Genomic DNA, 14,514 nt, shown 5'->3' on the forward strand with positions numbered 1-14,514 from the left:
TGATATATAATCATATATGATATATCTTCTATCTGGACATTTGGGGATGGTCGGGTAGCCTAGTGGTTAAAGTGTTCGCTCGTCACGCCGAAGGCCTGGTTCGATTCCCCATATGGGTACCTTGTGTGAAACTCATTTCTTCTATCTCCTGCCATGATATTGCTGGAATATTGCTAAAATTGGTGTAAAATCAAACTTATTCACTCATGATTGCAGTGGTAGAGATATGCTTGTATGCTGCCTACTCCCAACAATGCAGATTTCCTTCCTTTAGTTGACTTGATGACAAGGCAATACATATTGCCCGCCATTTCCTGGGTGCAGTAGATGGAAGTCTTTAGGGAAGTAGCACTGATTATTAGAATGGAGGATATATGGGTTTTCTTGTCACATGACATGCTTATGTCATTGATCGAGTGACATGGCAAAATATATATTGTTATTAGTGAGTGGTGGCACACTCGATGAGATGTACATGGGTTGTTGTTGGCGATAAAAGTCAAACATTGTAATAATTAGACGTGTTGTATTGCAATTGTTTGCCCTAATTTATACCATATGGGTAGGAATTTAAAAATGCCAATGGTTTTGTTGATAGTATGCATAATAATCGACAGTTTTATATGTCTGAATTAGTTAAAAATGAAACTTTATTTATACGTAAGTTTTTCTCGCTGAGCATTGTCTGAATACCATGGCGTCATTGAGGCAGATTAAAGTGGTCCTAACAAAACTTTGGTCAAATATCAATTTTATGTTTTCAGATAAATATACCCCTAGTTTTGCATCACTAATCACAAGATAAAGCTAGGTATATTACCATAAAGGCTATGAACATTTTCTGATTAAAAAAACTTTGTAAAGTACTTGGTGGTTTTGATGACATGTATGTATCTATGTTATTAAATTAGAAGATCCTTACATAGCTATCAAGACATTCAATAGTCATGGAATGTCAACCACTGATATTTTAACTTGACACCAATATTTTGACATCTGCTCATGAGCAATTGCAATGCATAAATCAATCAGTAAATAGTCCAGTGTTGGTCAGTAGCTTCCAACTTGGTTTGCTAATCACTGAACCCCGTGGTGATTCTGGGTCCCCAACAACCTATACTGGTCGTAAGAGGCGACCAAATTGATTGGGTGGTCAGAGTCTGTGTCATTGTTCCCCCATAGAGTGGATTGTTGCTTACAATATCAATCGCTGGATTGTTCCAAACTCACTCACTCACATATTGTTTGCTATTTAATGCTACATGATGGTGGTCTGTAAATAATCAAGTTTAGACCAGACAATCCAGTGATTGATATCATGAGCACTGATCCACGCAATTGGGATTGATGACATGCATCAACCAAGTCAGCAAGCCTGACCACCCGAACCTGTTAGATGCATAGGTTGCTGAAGACCTATTCTAACCCACGGGTCCACTCACATATTGAGCTCTATGAGGCGTAAATGTCTGTTTCCAACCTTTGAGCATATAAAACTATAAACATGCAAGTTCTGTATGTGGAAGGCTGGAGATATCTGCCTGATCTTGCTAGATATTGTCGGGATCCACTATGATATGCACATCCTCTCAGACGAGAAGTATCCTATCTCCATGCATCTTGTCTGGATCACACGAGGCTCAGGATTCTGGACAGACATGATAAGCATGCTTCCACTATCCATACAATCCTGGTTTATAGGGAAATGGGTGGACTAGCTAGATGTCAGATGTGTGGCCAACATTTTTAATTCAGGGTTTATCTTATAAAAATATGACAGGGAACTGTTATGGAGATTGTGGGGAAAAACAGATGTCTCGGGTGCTGTTGATATGAGGCCGATAAAGCTCTTGCAGCCAGTGATATCATTTTCATGGCTGTCATATGTGTTCTGGTGATAACTTTTAATGAGTTTTCCTTACAAGAAATTGCAAGCATGTAGGAGTGATTACAAGAATGTAGTTATTTGCCCATTCACACAACGGACATGCAAACCATGGTTGTCAGCTTACATTGGTTTGATTGTTTGTTGTTTTACGACGCACTCAGCAATATTCCAGCTATATGACGGCGGTCTGTAAATAATCAAGCCTGGACCAGTCAATCCAGTGATTGATATCATGAGCATCAATCCACGCAAATGGGATTGATGACATGCATCAACCATGTCAGCTAGTCTGACCACCCAAGTCGCCTCCTACGACAAGCATAGTTGGCTTTTACGGCAAGCATGGGTTGCTGAAGACCTAGCCTATCCTGGATTTTCACAGGTCTGTCAGCGTACATGTGATGTGCAGCCAAACTGTGTTATGTTTATGTAGAATGGAGAACTGGAAAGTAGGAAGTGTCTCAATGTTATGGCAAACCACATTGTTATGATTTTTACATCCAAAGTCTCAAAACAACAAATCGTATTTGCTGAGAATAATTAAAAATATCCTTAGAACAGCTGGAATAACAGCAACAAAATGTGGAATTAGTGATTCCCTTGAAATAGATCAAAATACTAGTTTCCAGTATGCAGCCACAGAGGTACTACACTAAGGATCTCGAAAATGTATTTGGAACTTGGAGTAACATTCTACAGCCAGCTAAAATGTATGCATATGAACTTTTCTTTTTCTTTTTGACATTGTTCCTCTTTTCCGCCTGGCCTTTCCTTGTCTGTAGTGAGAGTGCTGCCCAGGGTCTGCTCTTTTGATACTTTAAGGACTTTTAGACATTGGGCTTGCAGCATTCAAATGGCTATAAAGTCATTATTTTGGTTATTCTAAAGGGCGCACGTTACCAGCCCCTATTGCATTATGGTCGGAAATTACATTTGAACCCATTTTGGACGTGCAGAGGGTATTATATTTTTCTGAAATACATTACAATAGTGTATGAAAAAATACCTGATGAAAGACTAGTGATTGCAGATGACGCGGAGTCTATTGCCGACATGCAACCTTTGTGTACAGTCGTCCCCTGTACTGAACTGTGCTGCACAACAATAATGTTACCTGTATATGAAATGTATATGCTTGCTGAAAGTACTTATAATTATAATTATAATAATATAAAAAACAAAACCATTTATATTTGTGTGGAATGAGATAAGGGAGGAGCTTGAATGTGATGACAAACTAAACTATTATGATGCCGTGCTGTGAGGGATAAATATTACAACAATCAATTCAACTCCATTGTGTAATTGCAGTCTGATGAGAGATTTCCACAGGAAGATAATGTACAGGGGCCATCAATAGTGCAGTGTGAGATAAAAAAATGGTATTTATAGTCAATTACAATGAATAATAGAGATGCGGACTTGCATGGCTGAGAGAGCTGGGAGTCACTTGTAGATGGCTCAACTTCAGCTGGTTTTGGTGTAGCCATTGATTACTGCAGCCACACATGGCTTCAGGGCAGTGTAGATTCCATTACCTTATGCGTTTAGTGAGATGACTAGATTGAGAGCTAGGTGGCTTAATGGGTGTATGGGTTTAGATGACACATGGGTGACTATAGGGTGAGAGTGAGTTGAGTTTTATGCCCTAACTGTATTTCAGTATAAAGATGTCAGTTTGATGTGGAGAAAAGCCTGGAGTGATGCGGGTCCTGGATGTATACCTCTTGGGTGAAACAGTAGGAGTTGGGGAGCCTAGTGGTTAAAGCGTTTGCTCTTCATGCTGAAGACCCGTGTTCGATTCCCGACATGGATACAATGTGTGAAGCCCATTTCTGGTGTCCCCCGCCGTGATATTGCTGGAATATTGCTAAAAGCGGTGTAAAACCATACTCACTCACTCACTTGGGTGAAACCCATGGGCGGGGATTGGATTTGGTTGTTTGGTTGGTTGATTTGTTGTTTTACGCCGCACTCAGCAATATTCCAGCTATATGACGGTGGTCTGTAAATAAATGAGTCTGGACCAGACAATCCAGTTATGGATATCATGAGCATCGATCCTCGCAATTGGGATACGATAACATGCTTCAACCAAGTTAGTGAGCCTGACCACCCGATCCCGTTAGTTGCCTCCTCTGATTGGAGCTGCCAAACCTAGAAACATCATAAGGACGAAACTGGGATTGGAACCTGGGATCATAGGTCTCTCACTATCAGGGAAGAGCAACTGCTGGTTAGGACCTGGCTGACCTAGTGTATCATCTTACCCCAACGGTGTGGGTCAACTGGTTTGTCTGTCCAGGCATGGTAGATAAAACTGGTAAAACCCTTCTCCCTCACTGCTATGTGTATTGAGCACTAGCCATTTATTGCTTTGTCCAATACAATCAGGACATGCTCACTCTTGCCAGCCGACAGACTATAGCCAACTTGGCCAATCATTTACTTTCTTTTATTCTCTGACTATCGATCCAGGTAAATAACACCTACCATTGTCCTGCTTTGATGTATGGGCTGCTGGACAAGCAGTGGTCTGTCAGGGCAGAGATGCTTCACGGGTCTATTGATTAGGACTTTGGATAGGGAGCCTTGAACTGGGATAGGTAGTCTTTACAGTTGGGATAGGGAGCCTTGAGAGCTGGAATAGGGAGACTTGAGAGCTGGAATAGGGAGCCTTGAGAGCTGGAATAGGGAGCCTTGAGAGCTGGAGTAGGGAGCCTTGAGAGCTGGGATAGGGAACCTTGAGAGCTGGGATAGGGAGCCTTGAGAGCTGGGATAGGGAGCCTTGAGAGCTTGGACAGGTAGCCTTTAAAGCTTAATAGGGAGCCTTGAGAGCTTGGATAGGTAGCCTTTAAAGCTTAGATAGGGATCCTTGGCAGTTGGGGATAGGGAGCCTTGACAGTTTGGGATATGGAGCCTTGATAGCTGAGATAGGGAGCCTTGTTAGTTGGGATAGGAAGCCCTGGGTGTGACATTTCTACTGGTCTTGTTGTGTCAGCTGTAACTTCACTCATATCAGGGTTTTATGGGACTCGGAAAGGTTCCAGAACTCACAAATGTACAGAATGGACACATCAAAACAAGAATATAATGTCCCAAGGGACACACAATAATATTCATTATACCAAATTCTTGAAAAGATATATAGAGGTCATGTAATTAAAGTAATTATCAGTACACAGTACACTATACAATTTCATTACTTTATTTAGTTAATTATGGGGAGTCCTTTGGACCCTGAGTTTTGGAAGTCAGAGTAAAGCCTTGCAAGTGAAATACTTCATTTTACAGGCACTGCCTCTGTTCCTGTTCCTTTGCCCAATGCTTTACGATAGAGGGCCTGCGTTTGTTTAGACCCTGTTGCACATACAGTGTGTAGCAGCTGGCTCATGAGATTTCAATTGTTTACAAAACACAAGCTGGAACTGTTGGCAGCTGCATTCGTTTATTACATTTCACTTGTATGTTCAGTGTCCATAATTAAGCATGGAAGTCTTGGGTTCCTAGTCAAATCCCACATTTTGGGGTCCCTAGACTCAGTACGACAGCAGCAAACCTCAAGGTCTCCTTAGTTTCTCAACACCCCTTAGTTTCTCAACACCCCTTAGTTTCTCAAAAACCCTTAGTTTCTCAACACCCCTTAGTTTCTCAACACCCCTTAGTTTCTCAACACCCCTTAGTTTCTTAACACCCCTTAGTTTCTCAACAACCCTTAGTTTCTCAACACCCCTTAGTTTCTCAACACCCCTTAGTTTCTCAACACCCCTTAGTTTCTCAACAACCCTTAGTTTCTCAACACCCCTTAGTTTCAAACACTGATATTTGAGGAATGCAAGTTGACAATTCCTACCTCTGTCATCATGGCACGTGTGGAGATAAGACAAAAGACCTATGTTACATACTCAGGTAATTATATCATAATTTCCTGAAAGTATTTGGGTTATGTTTGTCCCCTCTCCAGCTCCTGAAACTATCCATCACTGAGACTGGGGGCATCTCGATACCGCGCCAGGCATGATCGGTGTGGGTAATCATTTTCTGTCGTGGAAGTTGTCCACAAAACACATCATACATTATTCATGTCCATGTCTTTGGCCCATTAGCCGGGGATTGACCCACAGTAATTAAAACACCACCTCCCTGTCATTGAACATGCGTGAAGCTGTCAGTCTACCTGAATGCACAGATGATGTAGAAGCTGGTGATGTAGAAGCGGATACAGAAGATGTATTATGTTGGTATTCTTATTGTTATTGGAAATGGCATGGGCTTATTTGTTTTGTAGTACTATATGTTTGGATATATGTTTCATTATAGTTTTTGGGCTTACAATAATATATGTAATGTCATAAAAAATATATAATTTCATTAGGTTATTGATCAGTAGACTAATATTAATAGTAATATATTACTTCAACAAAGGGAGTTACTGTTACCGTTTGTGCAGTTATCATCTATCTATAATCAATGGTCCCGGAGCTAACCAGCGAGGCGTACAGGACTCTTGTTTATTCTGTATGTAGTATTTCATGGTCGGGTTCAGTCCTCTACAGGTTAAGTATGCTCTGATAGCTTAAGGGCAGTTAGTGACTCTAGTTTAATCATTCATCAGGATGTCACTTAGCTCAGGCGCACCTGATGCAGTTGGAACAGTGGCAGCCAATATTGGGATTTCCCAGTGACAAGACTGAACTCTTGCAAGTTAAGATCAGCTTGTTCAGCCAAAGTTTAGAAGCAGACTGTACTTGGTGCAGTTGGTAAAATTTCCTCAAACAGGCAAATAATGTCACATATTTCCAATTTTGACCATGTATACATGGTCAAAACAAACTGAAATATAATTACTTTCATTTTGCACAATGTTCCTGTTTTCATCCTGTTGATCTACACTACAGATCTTTGCCATATATACATTTAATTTTCCAATAAAATGTGTGGTGCGGCCAGTTGTTATCTGCAGTGCACTCGGTTGGTATCTGCAGCCTGCACTAGACACAGCGGAAAAGAAAACAACTAAAATGCACCCTGATGGGTTATGTCCAACTAGACCACAGCTCATTTCGGACAAGTGATTTATGTAAAAAAATAATAATTTGGGATTAAACAGCTTGTCCTTCTGGATTTTCACTAGTCTTGGACTAACAGGCCATATTTATCCCTGTGAAGTGTATTTAAAGTACCATGTAGTACCATATAATGAAAAATACCCAATGATGATGTTTATTATATAAAGCCAGTGATAAATGTATATTCGCATGTGTAACTTGGACATACACTTGGAAAATGATAACTATGTGAGCAGTGTGTGTCAAAGATGTTTTAAAACTTGACTCTTAGCCTCATTTTCAGTAGAATTTAGTGTTATGTGGACTATAATTAGCTGAGCTAACTAGACCGAACAGAATGTTTCTAGACTCAGACTATTGGCTAAGGTCACAGACTGTATGGAGTGAGTGAGTGAATGTGGTTTTACGCCGCTTTTAGCAATATTCCAGCAATATCACGGCAGGGGACACCAGAAATGGGCTTCAAACATTGTACCCATGTCAGGAATCGAACCTGGATCTTCGGCGTGACGAGCGAACGCTTTAACCACTAGGCTACCCGACTGCCCCCACAGACTGTATTAACACGCTTAATGAACATAATTTAGAATAACTTTGTTTTCATTTTTATTGAAAACTATTTTTCTTGTTGATAGACTAAACTTCCAAGAGCGCACCCAAATATCTTTACGATTGCCCTGCAGCACTCTTAAAGCAGACTCTAGTTCTACACCTGTATTTACAACGTCACAGCGCAGCTCGGGCCCTGCCTGAGAGAGCCAGTGCTCCCTTCACCACACTGTCACATGCCTGCTGAATGACTCAATCAGCACCTAAATAATCTCCACTCTCATGCGACCCTATTTTGTTGAACAATATTCATTGCAGACTGAGGATTATTCTTGCTTATGTGACATGCCGCTGAGCAGGGCTACTGATCTGTGTGAGGGGGTCTGGGATGTCTGCGTGTCCAGTGTCGGTGGGGTGTAATGCTGTTACTGTAGGGGTGGCAACACATTCATGCGGGTCATGTTAGACTTGATAACCCCATTGAGGAAAATGTCACCCGTTGTTGAGGAAAACTCAGAAGATTTATCACAATAGGATTATTTGAATGACATCTTAGGTCATAATAAATTATGTATTTGATTTTCTTCCATATTTGCAGAAAATTATGAGGCTGGAGGCTCTTTTCTGAAAAAGATTATTTAAAAAGTTTATTTTTTATAGTTTATACAAGTGATCAAGGCCTCAGTGTACATTAAATGATGATAGATGTAATTCATTTATTATAGCAGTTAGATTTTGTTGTGTGCTGTTTGGAGTGTGACTGAGAGACCCTGTAACTCTCCATAAATACATACTTAAGCCATCAGCCTGCCTGTGTCATGGTGACATAAGGGAGGACATGTGTCATGCAACATTGTCATAGCACGCAAAATACAAAAATCAATAACCTTGTTGCCCTCCAAATTGTACTTTCTTTATTTGCTATTGATTTGTGTCCCATATTTACTAAGACCGTTAGATCTAATCTGTATTCTGTGTTTTAAATTGTGATATTGTTATTGGAATTCTGCTATTTGTAAAACCACATTCACGTATTCATAATAAGGTAGATTTTCAAACTATTTATCCATTATGATAATATGATATTAATATTGATAACATTTCATTACATTATTCTTCAAGATATTAATCCTCTTAAGAAATCTTTTTTGAAGTCCAGTATTTTATTAGGTTTCTTTTTTTCTTTTTTTTTAAGATTCTACTTCAGTTTTATCTCGACTCACCGGTCAACACAGTGTTACACTTACTTGTGTAACTTAATAAGCCAGTCTGTATTCACACTCTCATATCCAGACACTTTAAACTGTCAGGCCAATTTGCCTTCTTGGCTTGTGTTTAGAATTATTGATGGGGCAAATGTTTGCATTAACAGAACTGACAATACAGTGGCATGCTCATAGACTGTTTTGTTAGATAAGTGATGGGAAAACATTTGGTGGGGGTCTGTGTGTAGGCGTGTCTCCTTGTGTGGGTAGGGCTTACAATAGGGGACATAGTACAGGGGCACCTGTTAGGGTCAGGGAGTGGCAGGGGGCGTGGCATCATTCCTCCACATGGCTCACATTGGGTGTCAGTCTTTGCCTAAAATGTTTCTATGAACTACCTAAGCTTTCGGGTCATTCAAATAGGTTTTACTGTTTATGCATGGACTATTTTTGCAGACTTCTGGTTAAGTGCTCTTGACTCTGGTTTGAGTGGCTGAAGTTGTAGTTATCGGCATCAATGTTCTTGGGTTGGCATGTTTCAGAAATTAATGAACAGATATTGCAAAACTAGAGATTACGTATCACACAACAGGTGAAATATATCATTCATGATGAAACTGTTGAGGAAAGAATCAGTCTGGGAATACTTGCACCAACATGAAAGGTTGACTGCGGCCATTCATACAAATCATATTGAACATATCAAGACATATTTAAACTGAATACTGCATGTACATACTTGGAAGATAGACGCTCATTCACACATGTTGAGTGTGGGGTGTGCATCTAGCAGCATAATCCCAGTGGTACATCCTCTGCCCTGAAGCACGTGGTGCTGGAGCCAGCTGCAAGGTGATCCCTACCCAAGTGTTCTACAGGCAGCATGGAGGAAGGTGGGAGATAGGACAAGCCTTACCTTGGTCACAACACTGCTCACTCACACACAGGCTGCAGCAGAATGGAAGTGTGCAGGACAACCAGCATTAGCCTGCTGTCAGATGTAGAGCCTGCCTGACTGCCTGCCTGCCTGCCACACTGACTGATTGATTGGCAGTCCGCTCGCTCCCTTTCGTGCAGGTAGACCATGGTAGTGAAACCAGGGGACTATTCCTGGGGAATTCCAGGTCCAGTGAAATGGGGATTTCTGCAGAGCCAGCCCGCATGTGTAGCTGGTCTTGTATTAAGTGACAATGATTGCCTAATAAAATGCAAGTTGAGGAGGAATGTTGACTCCTGGTGAAACAATGGTAGTCTGTGGTTCTGTTGCTGCTCTAGCATCAGATGTTATGCTGATCTCTGTACTGGACATACACTTCTGACTGGGACTTCAGCTTGTGTTGTGGCAGAGGCTTTCAAGAAGATAGTATCAATCTCGTCAACAAAATTGTCATTCTGACAAATATCTGGCATCCGCCCGGAAGATATGGCAAATTGAAAACTGTTCATAAACCATCCATACATTTTGTTAATGTTAAATGTTACTAAAAAACAAAAGGGTTTTTGTCATTGCTAAACAAAGTGCGGGAATATAGGTTAATTTCCTAAGAAAATGTGAAAAACTACAGTGGCCAGGAATTTAATATTTGAAATAGCTGGCTAACCACTGGTCTCAAGTGAAGTCTCCAGACATTCAAATACTCAGTAAGACTCTCCAATCTTAAAACACATAATGTTTATCTCCTGAATAAAGCATCTCTCTGACACCACTAATGCTGAGTCCCTTACCTGCTTGTGCCTGTGTTGGCTTCAGGTATATATGTTCTCCCACTGCGTCACCTGGGACTGCCCCCGGGGGCAAGGGACCACTTCTTAATGCATCACTGAGCATCTCACACATCAATAGCTACAGACTTAGAAATGTCCCCTCTGGTAAATTGTAACCTAGATTGGCTACACTGTTACACAAAACCAAAACAGATACTGACAGGTAGGAAAAGTTTAAAGCTGATGTGGATATCATCATGGAAAATGTCCCTCTGTTCATGTTGCTGAGTGTGCAACTTCTTCCCTCGTCCTGCCATCTCCCACATCCCCTATTCTGCTCCATCCTGTCCACATTTCCCACCTTCTCTCCCCCTCATCTGACCACCATGATACTTTGAGTGACACACAGTCATCCATTTCACACATTTGTATCCTCATTTTGTCATCCATCATGACATGCATGGGATATTGGGGACATATTCTACCACAGAGCTCTCACATGTGACCTTTCTGTTTACTATAGGTGACCTTGACCTTTACTTCAAAATTTAGTATAATGTAAGGTTCCTTTTCGATACAAAATCAATTACAAAGGCTTCAGAGCCATGAACAATTGATGACTTAAGCTTAATGGCTAGTTTAGTTTTAACACTGATCCTCACATATGCATATCAGATACACGCCAGCTGTGAGACATACATTAACAATTCCAGCTGTCTGCCAGAGGGCACCTGTTGGGATGTCAGCCAGGGTGTTGTTAGATGAGTAATTCCAGGAATACTTCTATGTGCACCCCATGTAATTCATTCCTCCCATTACACACCCAGCCTATCTCTAGCATGGCTTAAAGAGAGCACTGATATCAGTCACTGAGACAAGAGGCCTATCTCTAGCATGGCTTAAAGAGAGTACTGATATCAGTCACTGAGACAAGAGGCCTATCTCTAGCATGGCTTACAGAGGGCACTGATATCAGTCACTGAGACAAGAGGCCTATCTCTAGCATGGCTTACAGAGGGCATTGATATCAGTCACTGAGACAAGAGGCCTATCTCTAGCATGGCTTACAGAGGGCACTGATATCAGTCACTGAGACAAGAGGCCTATCTCTAGCATGGCTTACAGAGGGCATTGATATCAGTCACTGAGACAAGAGGTCTATCACTCACAGTCACAAGGACACATCACTCACACAGCCACAAGGACACATCACTCACACAGCCACAAGGACACATCACTCACACAGCCACAAGGACACATCACTCACACCACTCACACAGTCACAAGGACACATCACTCACAGTCACAAGGACACATCACTCACAAGGACACATCACTCACACAGTCACAAGGACACATCACTCACAGTCATAAGGACACATCACTCACACAGCCACAAGGACACATCACTCACACAACTCACACAGTCACAAGGACACATCACTCACACCACTTACACAGTCACAAGAACACATCACTCACACAGTCACAAGGACACATCACTCACAGTCACAAGGACACATCACTCATACCACTCACACAGCCACAAGGACACATCACTCACACAGCCACAAGGACACATCACTCACACAGTCACAAGGACACACAACTTTCACATACAGAGACAAAGAGGTCGCTATAGAGTCAGTAATAAAACAATCACAAAGGACCATGAATAGACTTATCAGAGACGCATTGGTCAAACAATGGTCCCCGGTAATGGCCTTAAACCTTTCACCATCACATGTATGCCTTATGCATCACTGGAGCCTACCGTCTGTGACCTTGTTCAACTCAGGAATAATTTCAAAACAATGGTCAGAACGATGGTGAATCGACAGTCATGAATAATTTAACAAGGAATTAATAGTTAATGGCAGAGAGAGCTTACCTGCGTATTTTGAATATGGTCCCAAGTTGTGACCTTGCAGCAAATATCACTGACTGATTATGAAGGCAGAGTGTGTTACAATTTTTGTCCGTATTTGTTGTGTTGTGACTCATTCACCTGAAGGCATCAAGTTGTCAGATCTATCAGGGTCAAAACTACAGCCAGGGTTTTATGAGACGCATAGAGACAGCATCCAGTACTCACTAGTGAATTACAGGAAATGCAGAAATGTATTGGAATTCAGGAAATAAGTTATCTGCTTACAAAGGGATGCACAAATAATTAAACATTATACTTGAAATGTGTTATTTTATCAGTAGTTTGTTATCCAGACAATACAAGTGATATATCCATGTTATTTAGACTATACCCATGAGATAACCATGTGTTATCCAAACTATACCAGTGATATATTCATGTGTTATCCAAACTATACCAGTGATTTAACCATGTTATTCAGACTATACCAGTGATTTAACCATGTTATCTAGACTATACCAGTGATTTATCCATGTTATCCAGACTATACCAGTGATATATCCATGTTATTCAGACTATACCAGTGATTTAACCATGTTATCCAGACTACACCAGTGATATATCCATGTTATTTAGACTATACCCATGAGATAACCATGTGTTATCCAAACTATACCAGTGATATATTCATGTGTTATCCAGACTATACCAGTGATTTATCCATGTTATCCAGACTATACCAGTGATCTTTTACCATGTTATTCAGACTATACCAATGATGTGTCCATGTGTTATCCAGCCTATACCAGTGATTTATCCATGTTATCCAGACTATACCAGTGATTTAACCATGTTATTCAGACTATACCAATGATATGTCATCCAGACTATACCAGTGATTTAACCATGTAATTCAGACTATACCAGTGATTTAACCATGTTATTCAGACTATACCAATGATGTGTCCATGTGTTATCCAGACTATACCAGTGATTTAACCATGTTATCCAGACTATACCAGTGATTTATCCATGTTATCCAGACTACACCAGTGATATAACCATGTTATCTAGACTATACCAGTGATTTATCCATGTTATCCAGACTACACCAGTGATATATCCATGTTATTCAGACTATACCAGTGATTTAACCATGTTATCCAGACTACACCAGTGATATATCCATGTTATTTAGACTATACCCATGAGATAACCATGTGTTATCCAAACTATACCAGTGATTTATCCATGTTATCCAGACTATACCAGTGATCTTTTACCATGTAATTCAGACTATACCAATGATGTGTCCATGTGTTATCCAGACTATACCAGTGATTTATCCATGTTATCCAGACTATACCAGTGATTTAACCATGTTATTCAGACTATACCAATGATACGTCATCCAGACTATACCAGTGATTTAACCATGTAATTCAGACTATACCAGTGATTTAACCATGTTATTCAGACTATACCAATGATGTGTCCATGTGTTATCCAGACTATACCAGTGATTTAACCATGTTATCCAGACTATACCAGTGATTTAACCATGTTATCCAGACTATACCAGTGATTTAACCATGTTATTCAGACTATACCAATGATATGTCATCCAGACTATACCAGTGATTTAACCATGTTATTCAGACTATACCAGTGATTAAACCATGTTATTCAGACTATACCAGTGATTTAACCATGTTATTCAGACTATACCAGTGATTTAACCATGTTATTCAGACTATACCAATGATGTGTCCATGTGTTATCCAGACTATACCAGTGATTTAACCATGTTATTCAGACTATACCAGTGATTTAACCATGTTATTCAGACTATACCAGTGATTTAACCATGTTATCCAGACTATACCAGTGATTTAACCGTGTTAATCAGACTATATTTGAGGGTTCGTTTCTTTCTAAGAAAGAGATATTGTGAACTATCCACGAACTTATAGTTTGACATGTAATTGTCATATGTCTTGATTGTCACACCAGTCTTATACTGCTATTTCTGTTGTGATAAGAAATACTATCCCTGTATCAGTGCTTGGACAGTCCATGTCAGATGTTTTTCATCCTTTAGTGTTTGACACTGAGATTTGTTGGTGCTCCAAAGGACCATCGCATAGAAAGATCTGTTGGTCCTGTTGGATTGCTTCTATACCCAATGGACCTGACAGAAAAGGGTCTTACAAGGTATGACTTCATTGC

At 40.4% G+C, this 14,514-nt stretch overlaps 2 protein-coding genes across 4 annotated transcripts in view; one reads left to right on the top strand and one right to left on the bottom strand.

Annotated features, from left to right (window-relative positions):
* Positions 1–14,514, top strand: part of LOC139467947 (set1/Ash2 histone methyltransferase complex subunit ASH2-like) — a 99,729-nt gene that overhangs the window by 46,356 nt on the left and 38,859 nt on the right. The window lies entirely within an intron of this gene.
* LOC139467945 (neurofilament heavy polypeptide-like) overlaps positions 1–14,514 on the bottom strand; it is a 43,031-nt gene that overhangs the window by 23,039 nt on the left and 5,478 nt on the right. The window contains exon 1 of one of the 3 annotated variants that reach the window (XM_071249545.1): positions 9,628–9,708. The exons of 1 other annotated variant lie outside the window; for it this stretch is intronic. The gene's annotated coding sequence lies outside the window, so the exon portion shown is untranslated. Of the gene's footprint in view, positions 1–9,450; positions 9,580–9,627; positions 9,709–14,514 lie in introns of those variants that run through there. One more of the 3 variants, XM_071249543.1, reaches the window with a different exon arrangement.

This window comes from Haliotis cracherodii, unplaced genomic scaffold (assembly GCF_022045235.1).
Source record: "Haliotis cracherodii isolate W230 unplaced genomic scaffold, xgHalCrac1.p SCAF_2, whole genome shotgun sequence".
NCBI lineage: Eukaryota > Metazoa > Mollusca > Gastropoda > Lepetellida > Haliotidae > Haliotis > Haliotis cracherodii.